Raw genomic sequence first — 10,025 nt, 5'->3', positions numbered from 1 at the left:
GCATTCCTGAAGAGGCGGCGGCCCCTGCAGGCGGCCGCGGGGATGGCGGCCCGGAACGGGCCGTGGGCGCGGGCTCGAGGGCGTGGCGGCCCAAGTTGGCCCGATACCCAAGCGGGCAAGACCTTTGTCTCGAGTCCTGGGGATGGAAGGATGCTTCTCGTGGCCGACTCCCTAGCTTACCCCGCGAAATCCTGGACCCCTGCTCCCAGACCCCCTCTGCGGAGGGTTGGCCCCATGATTCAGTAAGAAACGGAAAAGCAAAGCTTCAGAGGGTTCAGGAGACCCCCATCCATGTTCGTGACTCTCTCTGCTCCTTCATAGGGAAAGGACCCAAGCCTGGCCCTGCCTGTATCTCTGCAGGTGGCCCCCCTTCTTCCCTCCTTGGAATGGGGGCTCCAAACTCTGGAGACGCCCTCTGAGCTCCCCTGCTTAATGTCCCCCACTAAGCTAGCCCTAGCTGTGGGGTCAGAGAAGCCAGTAACACCCCTCCCCACATACAGGTGGAAGTGTCACACCACCTGCTTCTGCTTGGGCCATCTCTCTGGCATAGAGATGAGCTCCTGAGTATATCCCAAGGTCTTTAGCTGATTGCCAGGCCAGTGTCCCCACAGGTTGCCTTGCACATGGGGGAGCCCTGACAGCCAAATAGGCCAGGCTTGGATCTTCCCAATCTAGCAGGCCAGGGCCTCTCTGAGTTGACCTTGCAGGTGAGAGGTTGGGGGTGGGGGGCTGAGTCAACCTGCTGAACTCTGTGCCCAGGCCCCTCCCCACAGCTGAAAAACCCTGGCTGAGGTCTTGGTTGGCCCCCTGGGAGCCCTGTCAGCATCACCTGCTGACCTGGTGACTGCACAGCCCAGGACACTTTACCTCCCTGCAGACTAAGCCCCATGACCTCAGAGGTGGCCTTAGGGAACGGGAGCAAAGCACAGGGCTCTTGACTTCCTGCCTCGCCAGTGAAAGCCCCAGCATTCCTGTGTAAGCATAAGGTATCAGGAGTGAGGTGGGGACCAGAGACAGTGCCTGTGATGGGCTGGTCTGCCAGCCCAATGTGGAGACTGCCCTGTTCCGACCTGGCTTGGTTGCTGCTCTGTGGCCCAGACCACATCCTGCCTTTTGAGTCCCTGTGGCCCTTGTCTCAACCTTGAATTTCCAGGTCACTGCGGAGGTGAGGCAGAGCCCAGGTTAACCCTGATGCCTGTGTCCCTGGTCCCTGAAAGACAGGGTGAGCACTAAGGCAGGGTGAGCACAGCCAGCACCTCCAAGAGGTGCTGCTCACTGAGTGCCACAGATTGGCCCCTACTGGAGGGTCAGTGAATTCTCTTCCTGCCACGTGGGTGATTTGTCACCCATTATACAGATGGAGAACCCAAGGTCAAGCTCATAGAGCCAACAAAGGGCTGTGGCCTGTCCCCTCAGCCCGCGTCCTTCTTCTAGGGCTCTGTATAGCAGCAGTTGGAGCAGGAACTGAGCCTCCTTGAAGGGCTACCTCAGACTAGAAGATAGACCAATCATAAGACATTGTTTGACAGTCTGAAGACAAGGCATCTGTCCTTGTAGAAGGGTCTGGAGAGTACATTTCTGTGCTGACTGCTCAAGGGTGGCCTTAGTTATCATGGAGCCAGGGCTTTCCCAATGGCTGAAAATTGTGACTCCATCCTCTACAGCTCAAAGGCTCCCCCCGCCCCCCGCAGCAACTGGGGGCGGGGTGCGCATGGGAAGGTACAAGGAGCCACTGCTACCGTGGAGGCTTCTGGCATGGGAGCTCTCTCTAGCCGCCAAACTTGGCTGTTCCTGGCTGTTCTGGCTGGGACCTGGGCCCCCCACCTGCCTGCAGGTCTGTGCAGTGGGAGCAGGGCCCAGGCATGAAGAGGGCACATTTCCTGCGTCCCCACTCCGGTCAGCACCTTGGCCAGCGCTCGCCTCTCCGGAGGCTTAGCCTGTGGGATGGAAGACTCCTTCCTGGGTGTGGGTTGAGATGGGAGTGTGTGAGCGGGTGTTAGAGGCTCATGGGGGTGGGCAGAGGAGGAGCTAAATAGGGCCGGGTGGCTGGTCAGTCTGCTTTAGAGGACACAGCTCCCTCCTTAGGCTGGGAAGGTAGGAGGACTTGGCGAGACATATTTATCAGGGTGTGGGCAGGTGCCGGGCAGGCGTGGGAGGAACAGAGCACTCCTCCCATGGGCAGCCACAGATCCATCACCACTCAGGGCCCAAGGACAAGGGAGAGAGGACAGCTGACAGCTAGTGAGGGGCCAGCGGGAAGGGCTTGACAGGGGCTGGAACCTCTGGGTAAGGGACACAGCCAGTTGTAGATGCAACCCCTGGGGAAAGAGCCAGAGACCCAGTGCGGGGAGCCTAGCCGCTCACCGTTCCTTTGACAAAGTCCGTACCGATCAGTTCCCGGGAAGCCCCAGCAGGGGTGCTGAGATGACAAGCCATTTGGACAGCATGGACCTGAGTTCTCCAAGCTTTTTGGACACGTGACCCTGGGGATCAGGGGAGGGCCTGAGCTGGAGCCTGCAGACAGCTCTGCCCTTGGAGCTGAAGAGACCTGTCATGACCTGCCTGGGCTGGGCCTGTGTGGCTACACTGGCAGCATCTGCCTGAACTGTTTCCTACCTCCAGTCCCACCACGCATAGGACAAGGCCTCTTGCCAGCTTGCCAGCTCCATACCCTCCTCTGCTGAGGTCCAGTATTGCCACAGGGGTGGCTCACCTTGGACTCAGCTCCATGACCAATGTATTAGGCATGAAAGGACCCTCCCTGGCTGTGTAACTTTGGCCCAGCCTCTTGGCCTCTCTGAGCTCAACAAAGTACGATGGACAAAGTAGATATTAATGTTTCCAGACATAGTGGGTTACTGTCCCTTCTTTGTCCACTCTCCCGTCCCCTGAGAGGACCATGTGGAGCTTTAGCAAGGACTGCAGAGTTTTGACTCAGAATCCAGCTTGGGGCACGGGCACCCTTCACTGTGGTCGGCCTGGGATGACAAGGACATGGTTCAGCCTCTGTAGGAGGTCACTGCTTTCAAGGACTCTGGAAGCTCGTTTTCCTCCTGGAGAGACAAGCCTGCCATGGCTTTGTCTGGGCATCCCTGTGGGATACCCATGGACTCCCAGGCCTTTGGTGCCCTCCTGGGGAGGGATGAGGAAGTATGGGAACTTGGTATTTGCTGCATACAGCCAGGCCTACTCAAGAGAGACCAGGAAAGAAGCTCGAAGGTCATACAGCAAGCCTGCACCTGCTGCCTGAGTGTGCCAATGTGGCTGACCCGAGTGGGTGGCTGGGGATGTGGTCTCAGTGCCAAGGAGCTGGGGGGTGGCAACCTGCCATCTGCTCTCACCACAGAGGGCGGCTCTGTGCCCACGGGCCAAGAGGGCTCTGTGCCAGGCCTGCTAAGCGCGTGGTCCCACCAGTCCCGAGACGGAGACACCCTACCACTACCCATTTTACAGACAGGAAACGGAAGTCTGGGGAGTTTAAAAAGACAAACCTGGCAGCCCCTCTTGGGCCACCCACAGCCTCTGTTTCCTCCAGGAGCCTCTTACCAGCCCCCCTTACACCTTGGGGCTGCAGAGGATGTCCTGGCCTTCTGCTGTCATCAGTATCGTCCCTCTGGGGAATCCCACCCAATGAGTCCTCTGCCCAACTTTGGTGCATATTAAGCAATAATTAATCAGCTTCCTCATCTCTTATTCATCAAAGCCACACACAGCAGCAACTGGCGCTGCATGGGAAAGGGACCAGCAGCCTGGCCCCTAGCAGCACCCTCAAGGATCCTATTGGGACCGTCCATCTCCCAGTGCCTCTGACCTCTGCAGTGACAAAAGGCTTCCTTCCATAGGGTACTATCCTAGACTCTGCTGTTCTGGTTATGCCCCCTGCCAGGCACCTGCACCTCCCACGTCCAGAGGATAGCGGGGATGTGTGCACTGTACATTGACCCCCAACCCCTGCTCCCCTGTTTCCAAGATGGAGGCCAAAGGAGGAAGAGCAGAGGAGGCTCCAACCAGGTGGAACATGTGTTGGTGTCTGGACTCCAAGGCTGGGTCAGCCACTTCTTCTGGCTCCCAGAGGGAATGGTTAGTCTCCCAGGCCACATCTGGCCTTGAGGGCCTGGACACTACAGCTGGGGCCGAGACTCATGGGGCTCAGGGCTAGGTTTTCTCAAATGTCCAATGGGCCTTGTTGCCAGCCTCCTGCAAGGGTGGTCAGGGGCACACAGGCAGTGCCCATGTGAGGAGCGGGTTCTGGGGAGGCTGCAGAGGCAGCCAGTGGGCCTTGGACACCAGGATTCCTCCTGACAGACCAAGCTGGTTGAGGTTTGTCACCCATCTCAGGGGCACTTCCGGCTTGTGCCAGGACGTCGAGGGTCTGCCCACTCACCCTGCTCACTGTTTAGTGCTCCCATTCCGCCACCCTTCCAGCCACTGCCCTTCCCAGCCAGGCAGCTGGCTTATTCCACATGCATCTCTCCCAAGAGTTTGGCCATTGTGGGAGCAGAGACTGAGCCTGGGTGTTCCTGAGCAGAGCTGAAGGGAGGTCTGGGCATAGAGCCATGAACTGCCATGTCCTGGGTCCCGAGATCCCAGCTGCCACTCTCAAGCAGCCTTCCTGAGGGTCGGGTTTCTGAGAGACTTTGATCAACACTTAGGCGCCGGGCTCTAAGCTAAACACCCACAGGCTCAGTTTAAGGACCCATGAGCTGCTGCTTCTCACCTACCAAGAGTCCTGCTATAGCCTGGACAGCTCAGCAGAAGGGTTAGAGCCATCTCTCCTGCTCCCATCTCCCATCCAGGACATGTGCCCGGTACTGCCCACTTCTCTGGCCACTTGGCCTCTCCAGTCAGTTCTGCAGGGCTGGGTCAGCTCTGGCAAGGTACACACATGAGCAAAGGGGCTCACACTTGGGCTGCAGAGCCTCCAGCTTGGCCAGGACCATCTCTCTTCTCATAGGTAAGAGAGGACATTCAGAGAGAAGGTCACCTGCTAAGACACTCCCTTTGGAGACTCCGCTATCCCAAGCCTACAGGCAGAGCCACAGTCCAGCTCTCCAGACAGCACCATGCCTGAAGAGTCTCCAGCAGGGCACGGTGGAGTCCTGAAAGGACTCCCCAAGGGCACAAGGCCAGGGCAATGGAACCGGGTTGAGAGCCCAGCGTTAGGACCTGTCAGCTGCAGTTCTGTAATGAATGCGAAAACATGGCCAAAGCAATCCAAAATTGACCTGAAAGAATATACAGAAGGAGGGAGACTGGCTGTGTTGGATCCTAAAACACATTTTATTTTTAAGATCACAATAATTAACACGGTCCATGGACAGTGAGAAGATGAGGGGGGCAGGATCCAGAAAGACGCTCAAATACAAATATAAGAAGGGGAACAGATCAAATCCAGGAAGAAAAGATGGATTATTCAGCAAATAATTCTAAATGTAACATCAATCCAGCATCTTAGGACAACTAAATTGACATTTAGAGGAAACTTTTGGATTTCTGCCTCACTTCTTGACACTAAAATAAATTCCAAATAGACCAAAGATTTAAGAAGTAAAGATGAAACCTACTAGAAGAAAGCATAGAATAAAAAAATCCATAATCTTGAATCATTCTAAGAATTATACAAAACCTAGAATCCATAAAATGAAAGACGGATGTATTCAACCTCATAAAAATAAAAAGTAGATATATGGGGGGAACAAAATAAAAAGATAAACAATAAAGCATGAAAATATTGGCAATTCATTTCACAAAGGGCCATTTTAGGTTATATAGAGAAATCAGTATGAAAAAGAACAACAATCCAAGAGAAAAATGGACAGAGACATGAAATGAATTCATCAAAATATGCTGAACCTCATTCAAATTAAAAAAGGATACGGACCCTTCTCCCAGCCTTCGCACACCTGGGTGGGCAAAGCTCAACTGCCCCTCTGGTGGCAAGGTGGGGACATGTGGAGGAACTGGAAGTGAGGGGGGCAACTGCAAGGGTACCTGGGTGGACAAGGGGAGAGCCCCACCGATACCTCTGGGGGAGGTAAGGAAAGGGCATCTGTGGGTATCAGGGGGCTGGAGCTGGGTCGTGGGGAGAAAGCATCCATTTAAAACAAGAAATAAAGTATCACTTAAAAATAAAACAATGGACTGCTCAGCTGTTCTTGCTGCTGCCAGTGACACCACAGTGGCAGGGGCTCTCCCGGCTGTCCCACCTGCTCAGAGGTCCACTCTGGGCACCTAGAGCTGCCTGCTCGCCTGTCTTCATTAGCACCGCCTTAGCGGCTTTAATTAATTAGACCATTATCCTGCTTCTCAGGACCAGTGCCAAATTCAGCAAGGGCTGCCCAGAGGCTCCACTTGGGCCCCCAGCCCAAGACCCAGCTCTGACAGAGAGCTCCACTGCCCCTCCCTGACACTTGAGATTCCAGTCAACTACTCCCACCTCTCTTTGTCACACCCTTGTTGTCCCCCTATGTCACAAGTGACTGGCAAACTAGGCTTCCCACAGACACGGCCTGGGAAGTCCTTTGCCTTCAAGCCTCAGTTTTCCTGATGGGTAAGATCTCCATTCTCCTTGCGGGGGAGGAGATAGGGGACTGCGGAGGGCAAGAGAGGGATGTGAGGAGAAAAGCACCCTTGCAAGGGGTTCCAGAGCGTGCTGAGGACTGCTCAGAACTAGGTTGCAGGGTCTGGAGATGTCCATCTGTCTAGAAGAGGCAAGGAAGCCAACTGTGGAGCAGAGGAAGGTGATCCAGGAGGGCTGCCTGGAGGAAGGGCTGTCTCTGGTTCCTGAGTGCCAATCTCTTGCTGGCCAAGTCCAGCTTCCGCCTCTGCAGGAACTGACCTTCTCCACAGCCTGGCCAAGTCCAAGAAGCAGCATTGGAAAAGCCTGGGCAGTAGTGGGACCTGAATCTGGGGATTGAGGTGAGGCAGGGGTCACTCTCACCAAAGGACAGCAGTTCTCCCGTGCTCGTAGCTCACCAGTTGTCCCATCTAGTCCTTGCTGAGCTTTCTGGAGAAAGGCACATTTTCAGTTGAGGCTGAGTTGGAATTGGGAGGATGGGTGGGGCAGGTGAGAAGTGGAGTGGGAACTGGAGTGTTTGCTTCCAGAAGTTACTGCGTCTCCTGTGAGCCCCTGGGGAGCAGACTATATCCTTGAACCTCACCCCATCTGGCTTTAGGACAAGGAGACCCCATGTCAGAGACCTCAGGCTCCTGGGGAGAGGTCCAGCCACATGAGCATCTGACCAGATCTCAAAAGTAGGAGAAGATCCCATCACCTGCCCTCTGGGTGGCAAGTGTGGTGCTCTTGGCGGCAGCTTTGGGCCCGTGTCACAAAGGAGGAGAACCGGCGGGTGTCTACAGTGAATAGCGAGGGTGACAACCACCTTTTACCCACTTTGCCAGGCCCGCATATAGGAGAAGCCCCCAGAATGTACGAGGGGGCAGGACAGGCATCTAGTGGAGACCCAGCCAGACAAACTTCTCTCCCCTGGTTCTTGGGGGTGTTTCAATGACCAAAAATTAGATCCTGGAACAGAAAAAAAAATACCAGGAAATATGAATAAAGTATGCTTTCGCTGGGGATAATGCATCCATACTGGCTCATCAATGACAACATACCAATGCAAAATGCTAATAATAGGAGCAACTGGGTGTACGGTGCATGGGAGCTCTCTGTACTGTCTTCTCAGCAGAGAGGCACTGCCGTGATCCAGCAGCAACCAACCTCTGCACTTCTTGTGAAGTGTGAAGAATAAACCCTTACTTGTCAAAAAAAAGATGAATTTTTAAGCAAAACTCTTGGACATGCAAAACCAAACAGTGGAGCCCACCCCAGCCCCCCACCCAGTGCAGCCCTGGCCCTGGCTCAAGTGGCTTATGCCCACTCCTTCCAGGACTCTGACATTCCTGGACCCCTGCTGAAGCGTTCTTAGCATCGGGAGGCCTGATGGGTTTAATCCATGTCTGTGCTTCTGTTGGGTGTACGGTGGCTTCCAAGTTAGGCCAGCTCTCACTCTGCCAAGCGCATCCCTGTGCTGAGCACCTGCCCTGGTTCCCTTTCCCTGTACATTGAGGGCAGCCCTAACACCATGAGTCACGGCCTAGGCAGATAGAGATGCAGAAGAGTGGCCTCATTTGTGCTCCCAGGGGACCCAGGGCAGTGAGTTTGGGGTGGGCAACCCAAGACCCAGGTGTCCCTTTCCTGGGTGGCTATGGTGTAGTCTCCTGGCATCTCTGGCCTGATACCATTTTTTCAGCAAGAAGCAGAGTATGGCAAGAGATGCCCAGGCCTGAATGTCAGACAGGTCAGATTCAAGCCCCAGTCCATGACCAAGCCCTTCCTGGCCTGTCCACTTGGCAGGAGGCTCCCTTGGTAGAACAGCCACAGTGTCATTCCTTTTCAGGACCAGGGAGGTGGCCAGGCTGGCAGTGGTGCTCAGCCAACTGTATTGGCCCAGGGGGCCCATGTGGGGTGCTGCCTGTTGCAGGGGTTTCCTCCCCTGAACCCAATGCCTAGAGCATCCGGGTGACATCTGGGAGCTTAGTTCTGGGGAAATAGGCTGGGAACATGGGGAGGGAGCTGTCTGCTGCCCATGGGGAGCAGTCCCAGCCTCTTGTGGAGACATCCTGGGGCCAGGACAGGCCTGCTGGAGACACCTGCCATGGAAAGCCACCTAGATGGTTGGGCTCCTGAAAGGAGCCAAGGACTCTACTGAAGCTGGAGAGCTGATGGCTGCCATGTAGCATTTCTCCTGCCGGGGATCCAGAGCCTGGCCAGTCCAAGGCCCACACCTCCACAGAAACCTCCTGAGTTCTAGAGCTTCTCATGAGGTCTTACAGCACTGTCTGGTGGTAGGGAACCTTCTGCTGAAAAGGACCACTGTAAGGTTAACAGGAACTCTCCAGGCTGCGCTGTGTGCAGCTCCTCTGTACCTTGCTCACTGGCCCAGCAGGCTCAACTACGTTTCCTTGGACCCTGGGGCCAGGACCAGGGCCGTCACCTGTGCAGTCAGTGAGAACCAGTGCTGCCCTGGGCCTGGTTGCTGAGGTGGGACAGGGGTCCAGGCCAAGGCAGGAGTGAGTACCTGACTTTGGCCCCAGTTGGGATGCACCCAGCTCTGCCACCTTTCCCTGATTCCCTTCCCCCTAACCTCTGAACTCCCAGGAAATCTCTGATAGGTCCATCCCAGTGGCATGTCTGCCTTGGAACTAGGGAGCCACCCTCAGCAGTGTTGGAGATGTCAGGTGCCCTATTTGTGGGCCCAGCACAGAGCTCAGACAGCTGTGGATATTAGTTAAAAGAGCAGGAGATCGCTTTTATTATGCAAGAGAGGAAACTGAGGCCTGAGGTGGCCCCAAACATTTCCCCAAGGCCACCTGTGAGCTGGTGACACATTCCAAATGCCTGCCTCTCCCTCTGCCATGCTGGGAAGGCTGAGATGGGAGTAGCTGCGTCAGAAAATTCTGTGGTAGATTTCTGTAGTGGCATGAGTCTGAGGAGATGATTAAAGGGTAGATTTGTGGAGATAAAAAGTGTGAGTGGCACATAGGAGGCAGAAGAGCCTCAAAGACCCTGCTAGGCTCTTGATGGAGGACTCAGAGCCAGCTCTGACCCTCAGGGCACGTGCAGCATGGAGCAGATGGCTTTGCCAGTGGGGCAAGAGCCTATATGGGTGAGGTTCACCCCAAATCCAGCGGCCAGCCCCAGCCTATCCTGTGCTGGGGGCCTGGAGCAAGGATGGCGCACCCCATCTCCCCCTTCTGTAGGGATAACCAGTGGGGCACAGGGAGGGCAGAACACCTCCGAAGGTGGCTGGACTGCTTCTCAGGACCCTCTGCATTCTGAACCTCGCTGGGCTACTGAGTGACCCAAGGACCAAAACTGTACCTCAGTTTCTCTTATTATAGTCAATGTAGAACAAGGTTCCTACAAAATTTCACTGGTTCCCAGGGTGGGGCCCAGAGTTAGCCACCCACATCAGAGTGAGAATTAGTGGATGTATTACACTAGCCCTGGAGGAGCCCAG

The sequence above is a fragment of the Chinchilla lanigera genome, unplaced genomic scaffold, assembly GCF_000276665.1.
Source record: "Chinchilla lanigera isolate Chin_1 unplaced genomic scaffold, ChiLan1.0 scaffold00041, whole genome shotgun sequence".
In the NCBI taxonomy this organism is placed as follows: Eukaryota; Metazoa; Chordata; class Mammalia; order Rodentia; family Chinchillidae; genus Chinchilla; species Chinchilla lanigera.
The sequence above is the reverse complement of the archived record's forward strand: the minus strand, read 5'-3'. Positions refer to the sequence as shown.